The sequence below is a fragment of the Papilio xuthus genome, unplaced genomic scaffold, assembly GCF_000836235.2.
Source record: "Papilio xuthus unplaced genomic scaffold, Pxut_1.1 DF828177.1, whole genome shotgun sequence".
Classification (NCBI taxonomy): Eukaryota; Metazoa; Arthropoda; class Insecta; order Lepidoptera; family Papilionidae; genus Papilio; species Papilio xuthus.
The window spans coordinates 3,959,582-3,984,376 of NW_013530472.1; the positions used below are offsets into that span (position 1 = coordinate 3,959,582).

Consider the following 24,795-nt stretch of genomic DNA (forward strand, 5'->3'; position numbering starts at 1 on the left):
TCACAACATGTCTAATGAATCATCCTGTATCTACAAATACTCGTCGAAAGTATACCAGTAGAGTTTATTTACAAACGGCGGTAGTAAATCCTGGCTACAGGCAACGGGGGATATCTCATTACTAAGTTTGGGTGGACCCGCGCTAACCGACTTCCGTTATTCGCTTGTTATAACTTTGACTTCAAATATCCTGTTGTTATTTATAACAGAGTTAACTACGATAGTATGAAGGTTGTGCTTATGGCTTTAATTTTTACTTCAACATAAACATGTTAAGGGATAGATTTTTACAAACAATACAGTATGATTTTTTTTTATTATAATACAAAAAATTATCATGCGCATTCGTAATTGAGATTAAGTAATAAGTTATAGGGAGTGTTGCCGATATTTTTTGCCGTTTTATAATTCTTTTAACTTTGAATTTTTATATTTGGAACATCATATTTTATTCTTCCTTTGCTATTCCAAAATAGTAGTTGTAAATAAATTATTTTTCTTTGATTTATAAAATTTTTATTTTCATTTTAATAATTATTTTATTTTCAAAATTTTATCTAAATCCTACCGCTCGTTTCCTTCCTCTCAGCTCTCCGTCGACTTTAAGGAGTCTCTTATTTAATTAAATCTTGAATAACGCATGATAGTAAATACTTATAGAACACCCCGTATTTAATTTAGTACGTATCGGAAAGATATATAAGTATTCTGACTAAACTTATCACAACAAACGTCTGAAATAAAAATATTAAAAGAAATTCTTAATTTTCGTTTAAAAATAGATAAAATTACTGAAGTTGTTTTTAGCAGAAATATTTTTTAAATAAAATTCTTTGATGTTCTCCAAAGAACGAAGAAAGGTCTTACAATTAGATTATTAAGAGAACAACTTGTTTTAATATAAAGCAAAGGGAAGATGCCTTTGATGTGGAAAATTTTATCTGTTTCGAAACACAGCGTTTCAAAGAAAGTCATGCTTCGGCTTTCATTTAATATAATGGTTTCGTTTTAAAATGAATTTTCTTACATAAAAAACTAAGATAGCTTTTTATAAGTTTACTAACAGTGACCCGCGACTCCGTCCGCCCTCAATAAAAATAACATAATTAAGCCTATGTATTCTTCCAGACTATGTTCTATACGTATGCTAAATTTCAACGTTATGCGTGCAGCCGTTCTGGAGATACCTTCTAACAAACATCCATCCATCTAAACATTGGCATTTATAATATAAGTAAGATTTGCAAAATAAATAAATTTTACAAGCATTTATAATTTTAAATAAATTTGTATGTTACTAAAAATTTACTTTACTTCAAACATCTTTGCATTAGTGGGATAATAAAACCACGATATTAAAACAATTTATCTCAGTAAAATAACATAGTAAATTGCCGCTGGAATCCGAGTTAACACGCGTCATCGCATCACACCGTCATAGTTCAACTTTTTCTTTCACTGGAGTAATGCGAAAAATATGTCGGACGGTGGAAAGGGGGTCGAAACTGGCGTCCGTCATAAATCAAAGACTGCCCCCGGCTAGAATCGACTCGGAGTTCCATAACCCGAGTACAAAGATCCGGGCTTTTAAAATACGTCATCTATTGTATTGAGAAATTACATAGTCCTTTCAAAAATATTGTTCAGGTCCTTTTAATAACCATAGTTATTTTATTATTCGGTGGTTTTCTGATACATGAATCTAATTTTCTCTGAAATCAAGAACATAAATTTAAACGGAAATTTGGTCTCAGAAACATACGGTAAAAGATCTTAAAAGAACATGCGCACGATAACTATAGAACAACAATCACGAAACCTTTTAAAAGACAGGACACGAAAAAATTATTATAGAAATTCACTTAATACATTTAAGAAACTCGAAAGGATACTGAGGAAATTATTCAGTTTAACTGAGAAGAGTATGAAAATACTTACTCTCTTAATACAAAAATGGCAGTCTACTATCTTTACAACGCGCGACGTCTACTGTAAGTTTACTAAAACCGCCATCAAGAATTCCACGTACATCGTGTTAACTCCGCTATAAAATAAACTCTTGTTTATAAACCGAAAAATACAGCCTAAAACTCCACATATTTTCCTGCGTGTTCACACCGCACACCGTCTTTAAAGTTTACCAGTTTAAGGTGACCTTTCATGACTCTTTTGTCTTGTTTTCTGTATAGAACTTTCAGAAGTGATTATAAGAGTGGAGGGGTCAAATAGAAATGGCTGGTGCAGTAAAGCAGTACCATAAGTAACCATCCAAGAGACTTGCGTACTCAGAATAAATTTTCAATACTCTTGAATACGGATCGTTAGTTCTTTTCAAGGGTTTTCATGTTTACGCACAGGGCTTATCTTTAGTACGGGTAGGCGTTATGGAAGTTGGGGTTGGGAGAAAGTTTACCCGTAATGTATATTTAATACTTTATTTAGAGCCATTTGAAGCCTCAACGATGACAAGGTGATTGATTTATCTATTACTTGTTGTGGTGATACAAGTCTCTACCAAAATATTGTACTTAATCTCATATTTTTTTTTACATATCATAAGGTGGCAAACGAGCGAGCGGCCACCTGAAATCGCTGAATAGTGAAGGACATACGCAATTGCATATGCGTTGCCTACCTTTAATCGACGGAGGAGAGGATGCACAGAAAGAAAATATTTTCCCCTTCCATGCATCTTCTCATCCGGAAAGTCCACTTCCACTTCCCATCCTTTCCTTATGAGAAAAAGGGTGGAAAGGGCAAGAGGACTAAATTAGGCCTCCGGGACGCACACTCATCAGACAAAACGCGGAATTGCTTCCACTTCACGCCTGTCTTCTGTGTGGTCGTGGTATTTCACCGGACGAGCCGTGCCGATTCGTGCGAAGATGTTAAAGTGGGCTCTACAACTGTTAAATTATAAAAAAATAAATATTTTGCTTATTTCAAAAAAGTTGAAAGACCTTGTAACATTGTAGAACTAAAGTCTGCAATATTCAATATTGTTTTAACATTTCGAGAAAGTTTTGTTCGTAAAATTTTCATTATTTTGTACAAAATAAATTCATCGTTAGAGTACAGAGTAAATAGTTTAAGTTCGGATCATATAACTCGAATACGTCGAATTCCTATACCCTTCAAACCACAAACTCTGCTATCAATTGAAGCTCGCCCATCCGTGTTTCCGAACATTCAACAAAAACATAATTCCTTACTATAGTTGTGGTAAATTAAACTCTATCTGATTAACATAGTGTTTATAATCGTGTGATGTTTTTATAAGTTACACTTCGTTGTTGTGATATGAAATTCTGCATTGTGCTGGCTGCGTTAACGTTTTGTTCTGATTTGAATTACAACGCTGCGCAGATATTGCATGTGTTGCATTTCCTTTTATGCAATAAATTACAATATATTTTTGCTGCTTTTATTGTTAAAGAAACACAATATAACAGCAAAAAAAATTTAAAACAAATCACTCATTTACTATTAAATCGCAATCCCACTTTCCAGTTTTTTTTTTAATAGCCAATTTAAAAAAATGACGCGTTTTAAAAAAAACAGTATGAATTGGTAAAATTTTATTTGACTAACAGATAAAACTGTAATCGTGGATTTCTGAGACCAACTACGGGAGGGATTTCGAAATGTTTTCACACAGATTTTGGGGTTTCAAAACCAACAGTAAATAGCGTTAAACATATGTTTATTTGTGTTCAAAATTGTATTGTTAAATAAGTAAAAAAAACAGTATAACGTCGATTTGATGTGAATGTAAATGCTTATATACTGTTAATTCATAGCTATATAGGTACATGTCTTAGCTATCATAGCGTATCTGGTTTTGACAACAACAGAAGCACATTGAATCGATACCCACAAGCTGCCAAACATGTACATATACAGAGTTTACAACTATTGTCTTGTGAACATTGTATTGATAACAGGAATGTCGGCGAACAATAATTAAATAGAGCAAACAGTTTCACAGCACAACACTTTAGTTATAACAATCTTAATCACAAAAACTTTTTTTTAACATTAACTGTCGCCAGACATTTCTTCCAGAATAAGTTCTACATTTAATAAATACAAGCAGTTGTTCTGGAGATGCCTTTTAACAAATATCCATCCATACAAACATTCGTATTTATAATACTAGTAAGATCTGTAGAAATATGTTGTGATAAATACATGACATATTAAAAAATCAAAGCAAACAGTTCTAAAACTCAATACTGCTCTCCTTTGTAGAGCATTAAAGGATATTATCGTTAAGAGAGTAAGACGAGAGCTTTGTAAGTGATGTTCAACCATTTAAGCACAATCCTATTAGATCATTAGAGCGAGAATCGCTTGCACAATACTCCACCACCCTTTGCGTGCTGCACGAAGTATAAACAAAATGATACGAGCGATTCTAGCACAGATTTACACAGCAACTTTATATACGCTATCTACAGTATATTTGAAGAAATTAATTTTAAGAATGTTCATTCGTGAGTGTAACATAACTTCGTTACATTATCTTGAGTTTCCAAACCAGTGGTCAGAGTAACCATTTTATACTGACCTACGTAATACAGACTTATTTTCTGTTAAATGTTTAACATGGAAGGTCTACTTTCGATGGTTTTGTAGTTAGGTTTCCTCAATTTAGTTGATATTACTTCTCTTCACTTCAATGTATAGGATGTTTCTTTTCATTAAACTGATTTAGTTTGTTATAAAGTTTAATGATTGTAACATAGTATAGTCGAATTTAATAGAAATGCGGAGTTATCATCTAAACAGTGCCTTTATAAGACTGTAATCACAGACTAATTAAAAACAGACATGTTTGTATCTTTAGTTTAAACTTTCTTAAAATAAAGCCATAGACTATTGAATTCTTCCATCTATGCCTTTTCCCATTCATTTTAGGGTCAACCTTTCTCGTCTTAATTCGCCAGGCACGATTCCTGCAGTCTATTTCGCTCAGATCAGTTTCTTTCAAATCCTTTTGGATCGTCATTAACTAAGTGGTCAGTGGTCTTCTGCAATTTCGCGACCTTGTGGGCATGTTCAAGGCCAATTCGACCATATTATCCGAGTAAAGAGTCAAACACGACATACTAAAAATGAAACCAACATCTTTACCCAGTAAGAAATGGTCTTTTTGGATCTAATTCTTAAATGAAATTATATTTTATGACCATACTACAATGAATTAATATTGACAATAATTTTAATTTTAGTTCATCAAGTTCAGTTTCATAATACAATGTCATCTATATATCAAAAGAGGTTGCCATAAAGTTAGTTATCAGTAGAATCTAAATTGCATGTAAGGTAGAAATCCGCGCGGACTCGTGTCGGATACGTCACGTGATAAAAAAGCAATTTGTGGCGCATAAAGAAAACGCAGCGTTAACTGTTATCCTGCTGGTGCAGTTAAATAAATGTAACTGCATAGTATGCCTATATGTATATTACACATAGTATACACTACTTTTGTGTATACTATATGTATATTACACATAGTATACACTACTTTTGTGTATACATATACAAAAATTATTTCAACTTCATGTTAATGTATGTTTTTACTAAATAAGCAAATAAGGCTTCCCGTAAAATATTTTCAGTATCTATAATTAAAAAATACAGTTAGACACTGTTTTGTTAAACACGTGGTTTAACCCTTTGAAGGCCGATGAATGGTATTATTGATGCCAATGTGGTTATATGTCCCCTATATCACCATACTATTTTCAGTATAAGTATTTAATTATTTATTGGGCAAGAATTTCGCAAGCCTACGCTTTATAATATTTTCCATAGCCATGATTCGTCAAAAATCCACCCCGGGCTTTATAGTCACGGTATAAAATTTTAACGTATGCTTAAGCTAAAATTTATTTGAAACACCCCTTGATTACATATGTAAAAAGTTAATTAACATTCATTAACAGAGTCAACAAATCGTGCAATATTCTAATGAGGATCATATAAATTTCTTTCCTAAATAAATCTCGTCGTGTTAGAAGTTGGATGTAAAATAATACTTTGAGTGGAAGACTGCAAGTTGCGTCTCTATTGGATGTACCGTGTTGCTTTGCGGGATATTTCTTTATTCATCATACTTCAGACGTCTCAAAGGTTCTTAAAATATACTTTTAATAAGTCCGGTTTTCTTGAAAATATTATTAAATTATCTTTTTAATTTATTAATTAGCTGTTGTATTGTTTACTTGGATGATGAAGTACAAAAATACGTAGCTAGTGTTGTAAAGCAATGTAATGTAAATATAATGTAAAGGAAATGTAATGTGCGATGTATATATAATAATTATACAAAAAAGTACTTATTTTGGTAAAATAGTAGCATTCATACGTCTCTAAAACTTATGTATATGTATAAAACATATCGTATTTAAACGGGGATTTCGGTCTTAGAAACCCACGGTAAACGTGATAAAGTATCCTGTCACATGTCAATCGCCTTGATGGGCCATCGACGCGACACGCACCTGCTACCGTTCTCATTTTTTTGACACTCTGTTTTTTTTCAATCATCAACGGCACTTTTTGTAAATAGAGTTTTTCTTTTTATTTTCAAAACATTGTAATTAATAATAGAAAAAATTAAAAAAAAACTCGAACAAACAAAGAAAAATAATAAAATGGAGAAACTTACCGAGAAAGATGAAGACGAAAAATTATTCGCTTAAGTTTTTCTATCCGATTATAACGTAGGACTTCAAGAAATAAGTTAATGCTATTTAACTTAGCTAAGCACTTTAACGGCTAAAACTATGACTCACTTTAAATAAGAAGGAATTAAGGTCAGTAATATAACTTTACATAATTTCAAAAAACAAAAGACTGTCAATAACTCTGTCTGTGGAAACCTAAGTTTAGACAATCTGATAACTGAAACATCAATTAATTATTATTAATTCTTATTAAGTTATTGATACGTTCATTAAATATGGATAGCCTGTAATAATGTAAATTGTAAGTGGTGCGGACGTAGCGAGATAAATCAAATCCGGAATTAATTTTGGTACATTCGGACATGAATATTAATGAGCCGAAGCCCGCCTAGGCACGCGTGTAGCACTAATGATTGTTTATAACGCTGTAACTTACAATCACAAGCGCAGAGACAATTGCTAAAATCATGTTCGCTTATGGAATGAGCAAGAAATGTCACAAAAGTAGTAATATATCTATGCCAAATTTTATCGAGATCCTTTTAGCGGTTCTGAAGAAACGTAAATCAAAATGCATCCATCCATCTTTTCAACTAAACTTTCACATTTGTAATATTAGTGAAATTAAGAAGTAAGATAATCGAGTAATTTTACAATAATTTAGTAGCATATTTTATATAAATATGGCCTTAAAAACTTTCTTGCAAAAATGAAAAAATTAAACTGAGCATACTAGACATGGTAAACATAATTTTCTGTTTCATTTACGTTATTCGAATGAACACAAGGTTCTTTTTGTTATAAATCGCGTGTGGAATATGCGTGCCGCGAAATAAAATACATTACGCGTACGGACATCTGAGGGTCTTACCGGTTTAGCATATTGATTTTAGACGTGTGCAACTGCTGGATCTTGTTGCTAATAGTGTATGCATATTGCATACATCTTACTAGTATTAAAAATGCTAAAGTTTAGATGGATGGATGTTTATATGAAGGTATCTCCGGAACTCTATGGATCTTGATGAAATTTGGCACAGATGTGGAACATAGTCTATAAGAACGCCTAGGCTACTCATTAAGTTTTATTTTTAGTTCCGTGCGGACGGAGTCGCGGGTGATTGCAATTTTATATAAAGGGGTAAACTATCAATTTGTCGACCAAAAACTATTAGTAATTGCTGCAATTTGAAAATACTATTTTGCTTGAAGAAATTAATGTCTAGGAAACAATTGAAACCAACGATTAATCGTAAGTTTTTAAGACCAATATCCTTGTACAAAACGTATTGTTATCTCTATTTTGTCAAAGATAATGAGAAGGATGATATGTTTTATACCTGGGATTTTGGTTTCAGAAACCTACAATAAGTGTCTTTTGTAAAATCCATAACAAAGGAGCATCTGCAAATGACTAGTCAACATAGAAATTCTCGAGAGAAAGGGAGAAATTAACTAGTGACTATTCTACGCGTCAAATCGAATATTAACTTTTTACTTAATGTCATCGTTATAATTTATTTATTATAACTAAAGCTAGAATAATAAAAATGTGTCTTATGTATACACTAGACAATAGGTAGTTAGTGCTTGCATAAACTAAACCGGTGATTGCATACTGTCCCCAAAGCGTAAATCATTTTTATTGCATTTCGTGAACGTATTTACGACTTTCATTCATAATTGTTAATGTCTGCAGTTGATAAAGGAAATTAAACACTAAATTTAAATTCAACCACAAATAACCATGATATACAAAATATTAAAACTAAAACAATATGTTTTGTATAACTCGACAATGAAAACTCATATTTAGTCTATTTAAAGATGTAATTCATGTCTGTTACTTAAATGTAGCCTAAACAGTTTGATCAATTCTGCAATAGCGCCAATAGCCTAATGGTTAAGGGAACGGATTTCCGATCACGAGGTCGGGGGTTCGAATCCCGACATTCGACTTTTGTCGTAAACCATATCCTAGCATAAGCCTAGAGCTTAGTTGGTATGGTAAAAGAATTATACAAAAAAATCTGCTAATATTTAAAAAAAAAATGAAGTTAATCGATGCGTATTCTTCCTCGAAACATCACAGTTATCAGTCGGATTTATTGGTTTTCTTTTAATATATTATTACTTGTTTCCAAACCAATAGATAAAGTTTTTTGTGTATAAATCTTACTAATATCTTACTTTTTACTATTATAATATTATAAATGCGAATGTATCTCCGGTACGACTCAATGGATCTTGATGAAATTTTTCATGAATGTAGAAAATAGTTTGGAAGAACACATAGGCTACTTATTTAGTTTCTTTTAATTCCACTCGAACGGAGTTCCGGGAAGCTAGTTCATTGTGATTAATATTCATGTTGCAAAGTACTTAATCAATTACGGATTTGGTACGCCACATTAACTGTTCGCAAGCCACTTATAGGAAAGCCATTAATATATTCGATTGCTACATAATTAATGATAATTCGAACAATGAATTGTGTCTTTGTAATTATAAATTAATTAATTAAAAAAATACATTTGTAATTAATGTTTTTGTCATCATTAATTATAATTGATTAATCATCAGCTCTTTATACGTTCAAACTGAGGGGCTTCTACCTAAAGTTAGACTAGGCCATAGACAACCACGCTGGCCCCGTGCGGGTTGGCTTTACATATATTTTTCAATTTCATCTCAGATATGTGCAGGTTACATCACGATGTTTTCCTTCACCGTAAGAACGTGGGATAAATGTATATATGTAAATCGAAAATCGAAAAACCCATTTCTACATGGTGAGATTCGAACCCATGACCTGCGGTATACAAAGCAAATACTTAACCCCTGAGCCACCGACGCTACTAAAATACATTTACAATTAAGGTTATTGCACTGTTCTTATTTTATAGAACATTTTTTCGTTTCATAAATAGATACGATTGTTGAACCGTTCAGTTAATTTATACATCTCAAATGAATCCTAATGATGTCTCATTTAAATTTAAAACACTCCTTGTTATGCCGACAAAGATTACACAATAATAAGACTAAATAAATATTAAAAGATGTACCTAACTCTGTGTTGTCCTATTACTGTATACAATTGGCATTGGAATGAAGGGTTGTTAAATGGACAAGGTTTATTCATAATTATTCCTGTGGATGGCATAACAAACGTAGCGTGAATGATGGGCTAGGGGGAAACGTTTGTATCAGATGCAATGGTCAGCGCAAAATTTATATTATACTTTTTTGTTATTTTTTTTTCAATCAGTACTTGTTTAAGACGTGGTATAAGGATCTTTATAAAATAAAGAACCTATATATTTATTGAAACATGTTTTTTATTATCTGACTTCTTACTAATATTATAAATACGAATGTTTGGATGGATGGATGAATATTTTTTTTGAAGGTATATCTAGAACGGCTGCATGGTTCTCGCTGAAATTTGTAATAGATGTAGATCATAGTCTGGAGGAACACATAGGAATAGGCACATTAAGTTTTTTTTTCTTATTTTGAGCGGACCGTGTCGCGGGCGACAGCTAGTTTATAATATATCTTTGCTAATATTGTATAAAAGGTTTGATTGATCCAAACCTTATTCAATTTTGTTTGTCATTGGTTGAGTTTTCAATCTTACATATATAAATGGGAATGATTAGATGGATGGATGGATGGATGTTTCTTTATATTATAATACAAAGTATTGTGATGTTATTTAATGATTACCAATACTCAAAAATTTGGTGTATCCGCCTTCAATTGTTTTATACTTTTTTTGTTTTTTTTTTTGATGATTTAAACTCGCGCATTCTGACGCCGTGGTATAATCCAGTAACACCGAATGTGAAACGTTTTTTATTTACATTTGGATCGTGCAGCTGCTGTTTGTAATCCAAGTATAATTGAGAGTTATGTAAATTTGCTTCTGTGGTTTACCAATACGCGTTGGAAAAAAAAATGGTGCATTATTTTAAACGTTGGGGTTGGTGTACTTAAGTAACGTTTTTAGTTAGAAATAACTTTTTTAAAACGCTTAACTTACATCAACTGACGCGACATATTTGAAGTAAAATTTACCTAATTGCTTCTTCACGAGACATTCATGGCAGAAGACCTAAGTGTAGATTTGATAAGGTCTGAGTAAATAAAATAAAAATAATACAAATTAAATTATTTTTCTATTCACGAAATATATTACGCCTTTGGGTCTCATGTAGCTTGTAACATTAAAATTCCGGTAGCCGGTGGAGGCGAGCAGGGATAGGTGTTGTTTTTTACAGGAAATTGGACGGTCTTTAATTTTGGTGGTGGTTACATTGATTTATGGTTCGATGGGATGACTGCAGATTTAAAGGGTTCATAAAACGTTTTAATATTAACCGTATATCTTATATGTATAATATAATTGGATATTATAATATATTTTATATATATATTTGGAATCTCGGAATCGGCTCCAACGATTTTCATAAAATTTAGTATATAGGGGCTTTCGGGAGCGATAAATCGATCTAGCTAGGAATCATTTTTAGAAAGCATTTTTTTCTTTAAATAACGAGTTCATATTTTTTATTGTTCTATCGGTAAGATCGAAATATTATTATTCTTATTTCATCATTTTATTAGTAATTCATACTTAAATATAACTTCCAAAAAGCAAAATTAAAAAAAAAATACCGAGCATCATCGGTCATCCAGGTACTTTTGTTGAAACAACATATAAATTTTTGCTAATAAATGTGTGTATAAAACTATCTTTAGCCTGTTTTATTTAATGATAATGTACTTTGCTAATGCCAAAGAGTTTTACATCGGTCCAGTTGTTTTTACATACAGAAATAAAAAAAATTCCTCTTTAAAATCTACCTATAAGCAGATATTAAATTAGACTCTAAAAAAACTGATAGCAAATGCGAAGCGAAAATATATTATGAGGTCATACTCCAATGTCTTATACGTATTGTTTTACTACTGTTGTATAAAGTTAAATATAGATGGCGCTGTAATCTAGATCTTAAATAGATTATGTAATGTTTATCTTGATTTGTTGTTTTAAAGTAAAGATCATCATCAAAAGACCAAAAGAAAGTTGGTGGTTAAATGAAAATGTAGTATGTAGCATTTTATAATTTTAAAATAAACCTAATTATTAAATATTATTGAGGAATAAAATATAGACTAAAATCATTATGAATCAAGATTGTATATAAAATAATTAGAAATACTATTTGGTTGGTAAATTATAAAGGTTATAGGTTATTTTTGTGAATTTTACATTTAGTCATCAAATATTCGTTTATTTCGTCGACTCCGATAAGAGCAGAGTGGCGCAGTGGAAGCGTGCTGGGCCCATAACCCAGAGGTCCGTGGATCGAAACCACGCTCTGCTAAGACACTTTTTGTTGATTTTTTGAAACTGATAATATTAAAATATCCGTATTACTTTTGCTCTAACTAGTTATTTTTAATATGCAACTAATTAGATATTTTTACACAAAATGTTTAAATGAATTACCGTATTATTTGAGTAGCTTGTGAGAAAATTTTTAAATTTGATTTTTCTACCTTATTCCTTTCCTTTTGACTAGTAATTTAAATCAAGCTCTTAATTTTAGAAAACTTCTTAATTTGAGAAGCGGTTTTGTAAAACAAATTTTGCATACTCAAATATGAAAGCAGAGTATAAAACCTCATGTCGAACTAATTAAAATACTATCACAATATTTTAAGTTGTCGTCAGTGAATGAAGTAAACGGCTTAATAGCTCCTCTAGTGGCTAATTGGTCTACTGTACACCGCTAGAGCCGCCCACTTGAAATATGGACACTGTAAGACTTAACGTATGGTATAAGTAAAAAGCTGATGTTATAAAGCGTTTATTTATTTACAACTACGACAACTAGTTTAATTTAAAACTCCAATGGCGCCAGTATATCAAGGACCTTGACGACGGTTATGAAATTCAAAAAAACGCTTAACGTAATACTTGAGCAATCATTTACATTGAAGGTCAAGTTATACTAGTCGTTGAAGTGGCAAAGGGTGAAAATAGGAATTTCGCTGAGCGTGCCGTTGCTAGGCGACGCTTTGTCAAGATATTACGGAATCCCAAATAAGCCTTCACGAAGCGAATTTGAAATATTGACGAAGAAAATTGATATTTTAATGAGTTTTCATTTAAAAGTGCTACGAAAGGAAATGACATTTTGAAGTGAAAATTTATACCGAGAATTTAATTTTTCAAATAAAGAAATCTTATTAATATAAAGAATGTTTGGATGAATATTTGTTTGAAGTTATCTGCGGAAGGGCTCAACGGCTCTTGATGAAACTTTGCAGAAATGTACAACAGTCAGAAAGACTACTCATTAATTTTTAGGGTTCCGTACCTCATAGGAAAAAAACGGAACCCTTATAGGTTCACATTGTTGTCCATCCGTCCGTCTGTCAAGACTCTTTTTCTCAAAAACCCGTGAAGGTATCAAGCTGGAATTTTTATTTTTAATTTCGCGAGAACGGAGTCGCGAGCGACAGCTAGTGAAGGTATAAATGCTAAAATAGAAGTATACACAACTGCTTATTTTGTCTCTTAATATCAAAGTATAATACAGTTTGTTGATTTCTTCTCATTTTCCCGCTTGCAAACGCCACAGATGTTGCGTGGTTTTGCGATACTTTTTCACACTAATTGCCAAAGACTATAAAAAGCTTACAAGCGCCAGTTTTGGTGAGCGGCCAACCATTGCACTTATAATACTTACACATTTTGTTGATTTAACTCTTATAACGTAAGTCGTAAAGTCTATTATGGCTTGCATTTACTTTACATATGTTTCGTGGTTACTGTCAAAATAGTTCATACAGAGTCATGCAAATTAATAGTAATAATTAAATTAATGGACTGTAGTAGGATGAGACACCAGATGCTGTTTTCATTTTACTATAACTTGGTTTACAGTCATTTTGTTATTTGGTTTAAAATATTGCTGAGTTTGTTTTTACATGTTTGTCAATTTACAGCAATCATAATAAAAAGCAGCGCTTTTGGAGGACTCGTAAATATATCTACTTTGATATAATTTGTAAAATATAATTTAAAAAAAATGTTTTAATGAGAAGATTAATAATACGGGATGATGTACATATATTTTTGGTTTAATAATTTTCTAATAGATGGCGTTAGAAATACAAATAAAATTTTAAAAGGCTCTTCGCTACCTGATAACTTTTGTTGATTATAATTTTGTTTGTTTCAGGTATTGAACAATTTATTTCATGCGGTGTCCTTAAATGAATTAGTTATGAAACTTCGTATAAGGTATTGTACATAAGAAAATAACATACATAACATAAATACTTTTTATTCCTCTAATATAGCTAACACATGAAACCATTTATGCTTCGATTTCTTTTATCAGACAGTTTTATAGAGTTACAAAAATCTGTTGCAAAGTTGTACGTATGTACATTTGGCGCTATAAATAATTCACAACAATTACATTAGCTGCTATTATTCCAAACGTATTTAGAAACTAAGTGAAGTAAATCCAAGGCAATGCCTAGCATCCAGTTGATTAGTCTCAAGGTCTTTGTCAATTCTCCGCCGTGCGTGGGCGATTTCTCTTCTAATACTTTATTTACTCTACATGTTGTAATGTGACAAATCAATTTAAGCTGTAATCCTAAGACGTTAGAATTCAAATTTGATTAATGTTTCGGTTTGATTAGAGCACTTTATAGTTTGCATAGATAATAGTTTCGTGGGCGATAGAACGGTTTTTATAATTTGCTGCGTGCAGTCGCTGATTTCTTGTCGGTTTATTTTAGATTTAGGTTTTTATAGTAGTTACGAAAGTGTCTAGTAATCATGACACTATTTATAAATATACTTCTCCAGTTCAAACATAAATTAGTATGCAATAAAATGTGTATTAAATTTCTTTGATTGCAACACTAGCGGTTGCCTACGTCTCCGTCCGCGCGGTATTAAAAAAATAAAAACAAAATAAGTAGCCTATGTGTTCATCTGACTATTTTCTATATGTATGCCAAATTTTATCAATATCCGTTCAGCCGTTCAAGAGATGTATCACTTGTACGGATGAATGGATGGATGGATGTTTGCTTTAATGTATTCGCATTTATAATAAAAGTATGTAATAATGTAAATAAATCTATATTTTTAATGAAATATTTCTAGTAAAGGTGTAATTAATTATCTTGTAATTTTTGTAATAAAAAATTGCATTTAAGTCGACGAATCAATGAAAATATAATTATTTTATGAATCTGGATATTTAACCTTGACGTTAAACGATCAAAACAATAGACATACGGAACTACGGAACTTTATTTTATTAAACAATTAATTGATTACTACATAAAACTGTACTTACAAATTTACTATCAAAATCCATCCATTCGTTATGTGGTCAGCGGTTTAGTGGCATTTGGGAGCCATTATGTATGTTACATAAAAGAGTATTGCATACCCATTTATTCTGGTAACATTCAGCTGTATTATCCAATTATTTTCACCAGAATATTTAACATTTCAATATTCCAATATTATCAATTTAATTCGTGGTTACTATTAATGTTACAAATCTATATTAATATGAGAATTTCTGAAAACTATCGAATACAAATGAATATATAATTTTAAATAACTTTATAATATTAAGTAACTAAAACATCATGTAACTATAGCTACATGTGGATAACAGAATTTATTTTGCGTTTTTATTGCCTAAGTACTCATCCAAAAACATTGTTATTCCGCTTATTCTAGTTGACCACATAAGCACACACACACGCACACACCCACGCACACACAGACACATTTTTATAAACATTAGCATACTATTCTCTTCTATAATTGCATGCGATATTAGTAAAATTGAACCTTAACAACATAGCATAAACAAACACAAGCTTAGAAGCATCTTAATGCATAGGCAACAAGCTATGCTCGGTATAATTTAGGCTTATTAGAGGCTCATGATTAATGCACGGCCAATTTGTCGCTCGTTGCATCTGGCAACGTGAAGGCGATCGTGATGGATGAAACCAGACGTGCTCTATTAATGATAAACTTGTCGTATTATAATTCACAAATGTTAACTTGTACCTGTAGCTCTTATAAATAGGTTTATTGCGTCGTTAATCGCTGTAGTATTAAGATACTTGGAATATCTTTTAAAAATATATTAAATGATATAAAAAGATAAGATGATTTTATCTTTTTGATATAATTCTTCTTTATTGATTCGTGTTTTTTTCTTAAATTATTTTCTTCACTTTTATTTTAAATAGAATTAAGTAATGTTACTTAGTCGTCATTTTTTACTTCATAATACGATATAAAATATTCGTATCGAAAATCATATAATAAGCCAGAGCTAACAGGCTCGTTTATATTTGCTCAATTTGGTTATACTATGAAAAATTTACCTAAAAATATCTGTTTAAAATATTTCAGTCTATTTAATTTTGTTAACAAGTGTCGAATGCAAGAATAAGCAGCAGCTGTAAACTGTCAACAGTTTCTCAAAGGAGATCCATTTAAAACGTAACACAAGTTCGCAAGTCCGTACTGGAAGCATAAAACCAATCCGTCGTAGCTAGACGTAGCGGGCTACGGGGCTACGGTCTACGGCGGGTGCTATAGTAACGGATCAGTCTGAGCCGCGGTCGCGTAGAGCGTAGACGTGTGCTACGTCGCTATATTTGTTTCCGACGCGCGTATATTTGAATATAGTAAAATATTTACTTTATTCAAAAGCCGGATTTTAATTAATGTGCCGAGTTTTTTTTACGACTGATGCGAAAGTGGAAGAAATCTTTGTGTGCTCTTTTTACAGTTTCGGGAATTTTTTCGAGTGTTTACATGTTTTTACATGTCCTTTAATTAATTACTAGTGTGTGTACTTTTCTAGAAGGTTTATATTAATTTTGTAAATACATATTACAGTATAATTTTTATTATTAGTCCCATATGAGTTGTTATAAGTGAGTTTTAGTTTGCACGCATATGTTTGAATTGGAGTGCTTTAATTTAACTGGTTGTTAAACTAAATTAGCTCATCGGATACAGTTCGCTATCTCGGTCACCTGGCTATCTTCTCTGTGAGGTATTTTCTATTGTGACTGTCGGTCGATGACCCATTTCAAATCTTATCTTTGGCTTCTGAGGCATAATGGTTGACGTCTGTATTTAGTTCAGTTTATGTTTAGTTTATAGGATAATTCAAAGGTTTTCAATTAAACATTATGTCAGTTATTACTACGTACTCTTTTACATTATTATTACATGAAAACCGCCATTTTTGTAACTGAAAGTTTAAGTTAAAGAAATGTTTCATTTCAATTCCACAAATCCAATCAAAATAAGTTTTTTTTTTTATTTCTGCTAACAGACTTTTGTAATTACTTATTTAGAATTTGCAATTAATACTTTCAAGGTTTGTTTCAAGGTTTCTTATGATGATAAATAGGTTGTCGTCACGAATCGTATTATCATAAATTTTGATTAAAATTAAAGTTAGTAATAAAAATGTTTTTTTTTTTGTTCTAAACTACAATAAAATATTTTAAACCATATTAATACCTCCTAAAATATTTTGCCATCATTCTAAAAAAATAAATTACGTTACACTAGGTGTATTATTCAACAATTCACCTAACCTAAAATTCAACAGTACAATTTAATCTGCGTTCACAACGCTCGCTGCACAATACAGGCCTTTGACGTAACCTTGTATTCGGTCTCAGACTGAATTACCATCCTACGTACGCCTACACGACACTTCGCCGACGAAGCGCGGATATTAAACCTTTAACAACACCCATTGAAGCGTTTGTACACGATTGACAGGTGAGGGGCGTTATTAAAAGACGAACTCTTATACCAATGTCGAGATTATAAGATGCATGCACGTGCTTCGAATTTAATATATTTTTATATTGCTCCTTTCTTTTAAAATTACATCTATAAAATCTTGGTAAATAACGTTGTGTTGGATATATTTAAACTAAATAACATAATCTCACTCATATTATAATTTTAGATGGATGTTTGTTAGAAGATATCTCCAGAACGACTCAACCGATCTCGCTAAAATTTACCATAGATGTAGTAAATAGTGTGGAAGAACGCATAGGTTAATAATTAAGTTTTTAATTCCACACGGACGGAGTCATGGGCGATAGCAAGTAAAGAAATATATAAAATAATCCATATAGAAATGTAAGTGTGTGATGATCGAATAACAAAACAATTTTATTAATTTTTAACAAATGAAAAATGATATTCGAAATTCAAAAAATTAAGAAATAATTCCACTATATTTTAAGTTATATAATTGCAACGTAGGTATGTACACGGAGCTACAATTACGCGGAAACTGTATAATAACAATTGTAGGGACACGTTTAATTGCTGCGGTCGGAAGCTGCTTTATGTCCACAATAAATGAATTTCCAACAACGCTTTCCTACTGTATACATATTCGCGGTTAATGATATGACTATATTATCTCTACTGAACACTATTATCAGTGGTAGAGCCAAAAATACGAAAACTTGATCAAACCAGAGAAGTACCGCGGTACAGAAAAATATGCTCTAAAAGTAAAAGTATTTTTGTGACAGAAGTAGAGATGAACATTTCTACTTATGTATCTCTTCGTACCTTCCTCCTTGACACTAAAATCTCTGTAAAACATATTGTCATTTCTGTCATTATCTTTGACATAATTTATATTACCATATGTTTTATATTCAGATTTTGGTCTTTGAAACGTCTGTTAATCACATATCTAAGAGATGCTCGTATTTTATACATATTTTTATGTGCATCTTGCACATAAAAAATCTGCAGGGTTTAAGAGAAAAAAAAGGAAAAAACGTGTTTTATTATACATTATAATAAACATATATTAAACTCTATCAGAATTATTTTTACCATCTCAAACTAAAATTTGTTAAATTTATGACGTAAACTTTTGTTTTCGTTTTACATTTATGATTATAAACATTCACTATGAGTCAATGCTTACATCTTAATATATGTAACAATATTAACATCTGTGTTTATATGTTTATATTTAAGTCAATAATTTCTATTGCTTATATTGTTTTATGACGCAATATTATGAAATATATTGTTTTATAGTTGTGTACTTCAATGAATTTATCAACAATGTAAACTATAATTGTGTTGTTAAACATTCAACATATTACGTTATCTGAAATAAACTTAGCTTCAAATATGCGCAATATTTTCTAGTTCGTCTTCTACGTCTTTTGTAATACACGTTGCTTCTTGGTATCTTAAAGTGAACCGATAAAATTGTTTTGTTTAGGTCATTCGATAAATTGCGTGTATTATAAATTCTTTATAATGTTTATATTATTATTTGAATAAGTTTTTAAAATTATAATAATGTTATAAGGTTAGTATTCATCAATTTTAATACTTTTTAATAACCAAAATTTTTTGAATAGTTTTAAAGGCGGACATTTTTGATAACAAAAAATGTCAATAACGCCATTATGTTCTTTAAGTTCACATTTTCATATTTCTATGGCCTGTAAAAATCATATTATTATTCTACTTGTTTTCTTAGAGATAGAAAATGTAGTAATTTGTTTTTTTTTATGTGTTTAGGTAATGGAAACTTACTCTAATATTCACAATTGAATTTAAAACGATGGTACAAACATAGACGTTTGTTAAACATCTATTGAACGTTCAAAACCGGCGAACTCCGAGTCTTCTTTGTAAAACGTCAAATGAAAACGTTTTCTATACGTAAATAGCGGTATATCAAAATGCTTTGTTACAGTTGTCTTTTGTTTTAGGGGAAGCTTAAACATGATTGAATTGTTTTGGTTTCCTCTTGATAATAAATTTTGTTTTGAAGGGAGTTTAAAGGAGTTTTCAATTCGTTTCAAAGCGGATTAACAGATTCATATTACCTTAATTTAAAGTTGTAATAGAATTTTAATAAGGTAAAGGTATTGAGAGGGAATCCAGTAAGATAATATGTTTACTAGATAAAATAAGAAGAAAAGTTTTAATCTACATAATTTCGCTTTTATGAGACATTATGTTATCACTTTATTTATAGTTTGAAACGGATAATATTGACATTTTATTGACGAACATTGATTGAAACTAAATAAATGTTATCACTATTTGTAAAATAGTACGTAAAATCTATGCTAATTTAAAATTTTCATGTTACTTTATAAGCAACTTTATTTTACGACAGTCTAGCAATCGCTCGCAACTCTGTCCGCTCGAAATAAAAAAAAACTTAATAAGTAGCCTATATGTTTATCCAGACTATGTTTTACACCTATAGCACATTTCAGAAATATCCATGTGGTTGTTCTGGAGATACCTTCTTACAAACATCCTTCCATCCATCTGAACACTACCATTTACTCGTATAATATTAGTAAGATAAATAAAGCATACATTTGTATCGTCACTCGAAGTTTCCTCAACAAAAACTATCACCGGAACAAACTCGCAACTTTAATCGCCTCAACTCAGATTAATTATTGTTTTTATACAAAATGCCACCAAAGTTGGCAGACTGTAATAATGAGTGGCAAAAAAAATCACTTAAAACTTGCGAATTTCCCGGTGACAAAGGATTGCTTGGAAACTCCCTTTTTTAAGTAAAAGTTGAAGAGAAATTCCTTTCACAATATGTTGGATAAATCTTCATACTAAGAATTATTGCATGTATTTGGTCCATTTTAGTGATACTTATCTTACTTAACTTTATAAATACAGATAAACCTATATACATGAAAACTTACATACGACAAATCGGGTACTAGGATTTTTTTATTTAAATCAAGTTAAACTTTCACTTATTTATGTCTTAGACTCTCTCTCTTCACCTAGCTTGCATCCCATAAGGTGGTCGGGTCAGCTTTCCCAATCCGTCTCTTCCACATCGCTTTGTCCATGACATCTTCTTCTGAGATTTGGCACTCACTCATGTCTTTTATTACTACATCTTTCCATCTCGTTTTGGGTCCGCCTCTGGATCTGCGACCAGGGAGGGAAAGTTATAGTGCTAAATTACTGACGTAGTCCGGCGGCCTCCTCCATACATTACCATTTTTTATATCCTAGACTAACACAAATAAAATAATACCATACAAGTCTTAAGTAAATAAGTAAGTCATAATTTTCAAAGTTTTTTTTTCTACTGCAATAAGAAATGGAAAAATATTTTGACTTTATTTCTACTCTATTCATCTTTGTTATGAAGCTAAGTTAGTAGTAGTATTAAACGCGCTATAAACTTTGCGCATTTTATTAAATCGCGAAGGTGACGTTTGTGGCTTTGTATTATTTCGCATATAGAAGTAGCGAGATGAAAACTCCTTGAAAACTCCCAACTTTATAGAAACTTGCTAACATTAATTGCAGTGAAAAGTTTTAGATGCATTTTACAAGCTCACTTTGTATTTATCGCGAACTGCGAAACAGAATCTCCAGTTTCCTTCCCTGCCTTCAGGTGTTTGTTACTTAATTCCAACTTAATATTGAAATGAAATGTTAACTTGAATTTGTTAAAAAAGAATATTGAAACTTTTCTTAAAATACTTAGAGTATTTAGAACATTGTAAAGTCGAGTCGCCTTCCTTCGCGGTATTTCAGTTTAAGAAATATTCTCGCACTTCCACATGTACTTAAACTCCGATCTAGGGACCTGTATATACATCGTACATTTTTTAATAGTATGTATACTATTTCTTATCAGTGAATAAAGGCTTTATCTATCTTTATTATTTCGGAACTATTAAAAAAGTTCATTCATCGACAGTAGAGTTTTCTTACAACAAAATAACCTACCCAAGAGAAGTTGACGCGTATCATCAGCTCACTATAGGGATGACCACCATAGTCAACCACTCTAGCCCAGGACGGGTTGAATTAACACACATCTACGATGTTTTCCTTCACCATAAGAAGGTCGGATAAATGTACACATGTAAATAGAGTATCGCAAAACACATAAGTACATGGCGGGATTCGAACCCGTGACCTGCAGATTGCAAGTCAAGTGTTTAACCCCTGAGCCACCGATATCAAAAATTAATATGACAAGGCCACTTACAATCGATAATGCAAGACATATGATCTCCGGATGCGGTCACATATCCTGTGTTCGTACTAAACAAAACTAATTGACTTGACGACATCGATTAGTATTCGCTGCGTGCTCGCGGATTGCCACCTTTGTTGTGTTAATGATTCTGTTAATAGCAACCGACACCCGACTTAATAGCAACTCCATTTAAATTGCGAATGTTTGTAGTAATCAACGAATCGCTTATATGCAGTGTGTAGTATGTTTATTCAAGCTATTTGTATAGACTGTCATCGCGACTCCGTCAGCGCGGTATTAAAAAACACTTAATTAGTAGCCTATATGTTCTACATATATGCGAAATTTCACCAAGACCCGTTAAGTCGTTCCACAGATACCTTCGAATAATCCATCCATCCATCCATCCATACATTGATACATTCGCATTTATAATGTTATTAAGAAGTAGGATATTAAACTTATCATCCACAATAATTTATTTAATTACTATAAGTATGTTTATATAAATCATATTCGTCCTATATCCACATAAGTAGTTTACATTCGTCAAAATTAAAGGTTCATCAGTTCCTAAAATTAATTCATAAAATTGTTGACGAATGATATAACGACCTATTTTTATTCGATTTTAAATTCACTTCTAAAATATTTAAAACACCCAATTCAATTATCTCTAAAATACCTATAATACTTTCATAATAGGAAATTCTGTGAAATCGTCTAACGTAATACAAAAGTATTGAGTACTCTTTTAACTTTATAATGAGCTTACTCCACGAGTACTTGGAATTTCCAATCAATTAGTTTTGTAGTCACTTGATGATATTATTTTAAAATAAAATAATAATTTCAGTATTATAAAGACTTTATTATTTGATATTCTAGTAAACTATTTATTTACTTGTTCTGAATAGTAATTTCAAAATCCATCGCTCATTTTATTTAATAACTGCAATGGTTCTATATTGGTGAAGGCAAACATCGTGCAACCTGCACATATCTGAGAAGAGGTCCAAAGATATGTGTGAAGTTAACCCGCACAGGGCCAGCTTGGTTGGCTATGGCGTAATCACCCCTAACTTAGGGTAGGCTCCGAGACCCACAGTGATGATGATTACATTGTGTTTACATTACCAAAACACTCGTAGTTAAATATATGCACATCTCTTTTATACTTCTAGAGAAATCTGAGAAAACATTTTATTAAAGAGTGATTTGATAATAAAAACTTATAGTTAATTGGTAGTAACAACTAAGACAAGTTGAGAAACACAATGTTCGTTTAATCTTATTTCTTAGAGAATTTGATTGAAACACGTAGACGTTTCCAAATGAAATAAATTATAATTAAAGTCACACAGATCTATTCAATAACGTATACAATACGCGTATCATATAGAAGTCCAATATAAATTGAACTATTGAGTAATTTTATAATGATTGACTTGGTCTTAGTAGAAAAAAAAAATAGCAATAGTAATTCCCGCACATAAAATCAGATCCGCCGTTTCGTTGATAACCCGAAAGAAATGCGGATTTGCGTAAATACAGACAAAAATAAAATAAATGGATTATAATTATAAGCTACAAATATTCGTATTCGCGAAACGTGATTTTTATATACAATTTTAATAATTGAATAGATAGATTATTGCTCGTAATATACGTCTATTAATTACTAAAGTAACGAGTCCTATCGACGCATGTGACAGGCATGACTCCAGGGTATTGTACGGATCATGCTGATGTTATTTAGTATACAGTTTTTTTTTTTTTAATTAAGGAAGAAAAAATCGTAAAATCATGAAGTATCATGTGTTTTTTTTTTAATTGAATTAAAAGCTTTTAAAAGACGAATATGGACAATATCACGACATTTTTCTTTTAAAATTGTCGAACCTTTGCAATTGTCTATACTCAATTTTTTTTATGCATGTATTTATGAAGTAAACTCAAAGTGCAACGATTCTACGAACGATTATAATGCATTACATCCTGTCGCTTTAACAGAATAAACTCGTAACAGACGTGGAATTAACAATAAGTCCATGATTGGAATTCGACTCGCGTCTAAACCACGCGTACCAACTGTCGCTCGTTGTTTCTATTTCACTATACGTATAGCATTTTTAATGAAATACTGTGTTTAGTATTTGATTTCCCAACACCAAGATAATCAAGACATTATAAGTATGAAAAAATCGTAAGTGCTGCTTAACCGTTCAGTCGATACCTTCTAATGTTAGTCGGCTAAAAAAATATATTAACATATGAGAAATCGACTATTGTAAAATCGTAAAGGAATGTGTAAAATAAAATCTATCTAATCTAATTAAATAAAGACAGTGCGAAAAGATTACGGATCAAAAGTCTGCAGATGATTTAAAAAATTATAGTTTACTAATCCTAGTTTCCTCCGACCTAAATGTTTTCGAAACACTCCGTATTTTATGTGTTGCCGGTTTTAAATATTTTGCGGCAATTATCAGTATAAAAGTAAACAAACTTCTTATCTTATCTTTATCTTATGTTTTATCTAAGATGTTCGCTAATGCTTCGGAATTAACACGTCTTATGAAAGATATGTCATAGTGTGTATATAACCTTAATATCTTATCCTGTTCTTATCTGTTACATCTTTATTAATTTTGATAATCTCGCTAATATTCTACATAAAAATGTATGTATTATAGTATGGATGGATATTTGTTTGAAAGTATCTTCAGAACGGCTCGACAGATCTCGATGAAATTTGTCATGGATGTATAGATTAGTCTAGAAGAACACATAAGCTACTAATTAAGTTTCTTTTTAATTCCGCGTGGACGGAGTCGCGGGCTACAGCTAGTATCCTCTTAACTCTTTCTTCCTTTGTAATAACATACATATTGTATATGATTATTTTTATGAGTTCAATATTTTAAATCAGAAATAGAATATTTACGAGAAAC

General features: G+C 31.3%; 1 protein-coding gene and 1 non-coding gene across 10 annotated transcripts in view; both read left to right on the forward strand.

The window, feature by feature from the left end:
• Positions 1–24,795, forward strand: part of LOC106113776 (uncharacterized protein CG43867) — a 219,118-nt gene that overhangs the window by 120,692 nt on the left and 73,631 nt on the right. The window contains exon 1 of one of the 9 annotated variants that reach the window (XM_013306737.1): positions 16,504–16,642. The exons of the other annotated variants lie outside the window; for them this stretch is intronic. The gene's annotated coding sequence lies outside the window, so the exon portion shown is untranslated. Of the gene's footprint in view, positions 1–16,503; positions 16,643–24,795 lie in introns of those variants that run through there. 9 annotated transcript variants of the gene reach the window in all.
• On the forward strand, positions 12,020–12,091 carry TRNAM-CAU (transfer RNA methionine (anticodon CAU)). Its single transcript has one exon. It is a non-coding gene; the product is annotated as a tRNA-Met (tRNA).